General features: G+C 51.3%; 1 pseudogene and 1 gene segment (V, D, J or C); one reads left to right on the top strand and one right to left on the bottom strand.

The window, feature by feature from the left end:
• LOC100951850 overlaps positions 1-3,643 on the top strand; it is a 34,283-nt gene that overhangs the window by 14,813 nt on the left and 15,827 nt on the right.
• On the bottom strand, positions 2,248-2,320 carry LOC111722650 (annotated as a pseudogene).

Raw genomic sequence — 3,643 nt, 5'->3', positions numbered from 1 at the left:
AGAATGTGCTTAGGGCCCCGGCCCCCACCCCAGCCACGGGGGCCTGGAGCTGCAGGATCCCAGGGGAGGGGTCTCCCTTCCCACCCAGGTCATCCTAGCCCTTCCCCCTGCACCCTGTAAACCCTCAATAAATATACTCACTGCCAATCAAAACCTACTCCATCTCATTATTCCATCTCATTATTTCTTATATCATATTTAATTTGATGTCGCTCACATGGTCTCAGTGGGTGCTTAGGAGGATCCTAGAACCCAAGGAAAAGAGAACCCTGGAGTCTTCCTGGAGCTTCACCCCAGCAGGGCCCACCTCCCCCAGGCAGCCCTCTGTCTCCTTGCCTCTGCCCCTGCCAGGCTCCAGCCTGGCACCGGGTCTGATCAGGCAGGTCTCACACCGATTCTGTTTTTCCTCAATAAAGACCTAGTCATGGATCCACCCTCATCTCAACGGTGCCCTCTGTGTCTCTCAGTTCCTGATGAAATCCTAGGTCCGTGCGGTGCTACCGCCCTTTCCAAACCAGCAGGGTCCTAGGTGAGCTCCCTGCCCTGGAGGGAACCTTGATCCAGACCAGGAAGCTGTTCCCAGAGAGTGGATCCTGGGACACTGCCCCTGCCCCAGCCACCGGGGAAGGAGAGGGGCCCTGTGAGAGGATGGGGGCATCCCTGAGAGATAAATCAGGAGAAATAAAGGGGGTTGCAGGAACCCAGCTGTGGCCTTTTAAAGGCAAAGAAAATAGGGAAAGACACCCTGAGTGAACGCCACGGTCTCAACAGGAAGAGAAGTGGACATTCCCCACTTCACATGGAGAGCCAGTCAGGGGAGTGATCAACATCTGAAGGGTCCACAGTTCTGCTGTCACCAGGAAATTGTAACAAGGCTTGGAAAAGAACCCACACAGGCACATCTCTCAGGCCTGAACAGTGTTACCATCTCATGGATGTAAAGTACACTGACAAGTCCTGCACAGTGAAGCCATTTAATATGATGAAGTCAGCTTTTTCATGTCAATGTGTTCTCTACATTTAGATGGCCCATAATACTCTGAAGATTCAAGTATTCCCTGATGTGAGGTTGAGGTACCCAGTGGGATTGGTGAGGGATGAGAAGGGTACAGGGCTGTGGGCAGGCTCACATTTACCATGAGCCTCGGCCTAGAAAATCTGGACCACTACAGTCAGGTCAGCAAAAAGCTCTGTTTGTGATTAGTTTGCGGATGGAGCCCGGGACATTCAGCCTGCTTTGGGGAGGACATGGGGAATTCCGAGAGATCAGAAAAGCCACCAACCCCAGTGTTAGATGGGTACCCAGTGCTTGTCTTGGAGCTGAGTCAGAGTGGAATGCTCAATAGTGGGCTGAGTGACACATCGTCAGGGCAGAGTGGCGGGTTGAGGGCTAAGTCAGCCTCAGGCTTTTATCAGCACCCTAGACCCTCATGCCCACCAGAGCCTACTGCTTCCCTTGCTTACTGTGGTGTGGCTCAGCCTGCCACACCCCTCATTACCTGCTGCCTCAGGTGAGAGTCACACGTGCCCCCCCCCCACAGCAGGCGAGGTCAGCCTCCTTGGTGGGGAGACTCCCACATGTCTTTAGGTCCTCAGTGTCCTGGGACCTCTCAGGCCACCCTTCACCTTCCTCCGGCACATCGGGGAAGGCATCTGGGTGTCCTGACTAGGCCAAAGAGAATCAGCAAGGACTGAGTCTCTTCCTGCCGCCCAGCGTAATCGGTGGGCGCCCGTTCTGTACTGGGGGCAGTGCTTTTTCTCATTCATGGGATCTTGTAAATCGGAGAGTTCTGGAGCCACGACAGGGCTGAAAAAGGAGACCTTTTACTGCTCCTTCATAGCCACCCCTGCACCAAGCCCAGGCCCTGGATTAGCAGAAGGCTTAAGGGGTATTGTGTCCACAGCACCCACCTGGGCTCATTTCCTATAGGTGATAATTGATACTCCAGAGGGTCAAATCTGTAGACCTGCTGGGTATGATGCCAGGGCCCCCTATCCCCAGCAGCTGTCCTAAGAGCAGCCTCCTTTGTGTGTGTTATAGTTTATACTGTGGAGAACACTGAAAACAAAATAAGGTGAGGGAGGCATAAAAGTGACCCCACTGTTCTGATCACACAGCCCATCAAAGGAGCAATTCACAGACAACTCTGACCTGGCCACAGCCTAAGAGCCCCTCCCTCACTGAATATTTAAACGCGAATTCCAGACATCATACCTTTTCACCTATGGATACTGCGGTCTGTCCTGGAAAGATACAGACCTAAAAATAGCCGTCCTTAACATACTACACTTGATCTTAGCCAAAAGGCCAAGAAGTGATAGTAATCCTTAACATAAGAAAAAAAAAAATCCAGGTCTCAGCAAATCCATGAAGAATGCCATAGTATTTTACTTCATCCTCTGTTGGTGCTGCTATTTTGTGCATAGAGATGAGCTGGTGTCTTCCCCGCCTGCCAGAGTGAACAAGTGAACTTTTTTTAAGAGGCAGAATCTTACTTTATCACCCTTGGTGGGGTGCTGTGGCATGACAGCTCACAGCAATCTCCAACTCCTGGGCTCAAGTGATTCTCTTGCCTCAGCCTCCCAAGCAGCTGGGAGTATGGTGCCTGCTACAACGCCCGGCTATTTTTTTTTGTTGCAGTTTGGCCAGGGCTGGGTTTAAACCGCCACCCTCGATATACGGGGCCAGCACCCTACCTACTGAGCTGCAGGTGCCACCTGAACAAGTGATCTTCACTATCGTCTTGAACTCTGAATAACATAGTTGTATTAAGCTTCCTGTTGCAAGGGCTTCAACAAGGTTTGAATGGGTGACAGGTGTGCCTGTTGTTAGGCTCATTGTAACCCGCAGGAGTGTCCCAGACTGCTCTAGTGTTTCCTGACAAGGCAGGGGCCCCAGGAGCTGAGAGCTGCTCCCGGGACCTTCCCAGGGTCCGGGGAAGCACATTCTGTATGCTTCTGCTTTTCCTGCAAAGTGCTTCTGGCATGGAGAGGCTTGGTAGTGTTCAGGCTGGTAATACTGCTTCCAGAAGGGTGGGCTACTTCCAGCAAGGACACTCATCTTGGATTGCCATTTGTTTGCTGACAATAGCTGAGTCAGATGGTCAATAACTGCCCCTCCACAGATGGTCAATAACGTAGCCCCTCGGCAAGCAGGAATAAAGACGGTTGAGGTTTCAGTTCATGTTCTGCTCCTGAGGGTGAGCTTGTCCATGAGAGGAGGTCCTGCAGCTGTAGGTCCTCCATCCGGGAGCAGGTGTCCAACTCCAGGAAGGATACTCTTTGCACAGAGAGGGGCCAGTGCCCTGCCCACCTCTCAGGGTGAAAAAGTGATTTTTACTATCATGGTGAACTCTAAAAAATATAGTTCTGTTAAGTAAATAAAAAAATGTGTCAAATGTCTCGAACGGCTGTATCTGATTTCACTGGCATCATACTTGATTGATAAAGGCACGAGACCACAATGGTAATGAGAAGGAGGTTGTAAATACTGGACATTTGCCCACCTACAGCCTCTTTGGGGAGCACCTGGCTACGTTTGTGACCCCAAGGGACTTCTATGGCTCCTGATTTCTGTGGTGACAATATGTTCTACCTTGTGACATCCCATTCTTGGACCAAGCATTGATCTGGCTTCCTTCTA

This window comes from Otolemur garnettii, unplaced genomic scaffold, assembly GCF_000181295.1.
Source record: "Otolemur garnettii isolate 467f Iridium unplaced genomic scaffold, OtoGar3 scaffold00301, whole genome shotgun sequence".
In the NCBI taxonomy this organism is placed as follows: Eukaryota; Metazoa; Chordata; class Mammalia; order Primates; family Galagidae; genus Otolemur; species Otolemur garnettii.
The sequence above is the reverse complement of the archived record's forward strand: the minus strand, read 5'-3'. Positions and strand labels throughout refer to the sequence as shown.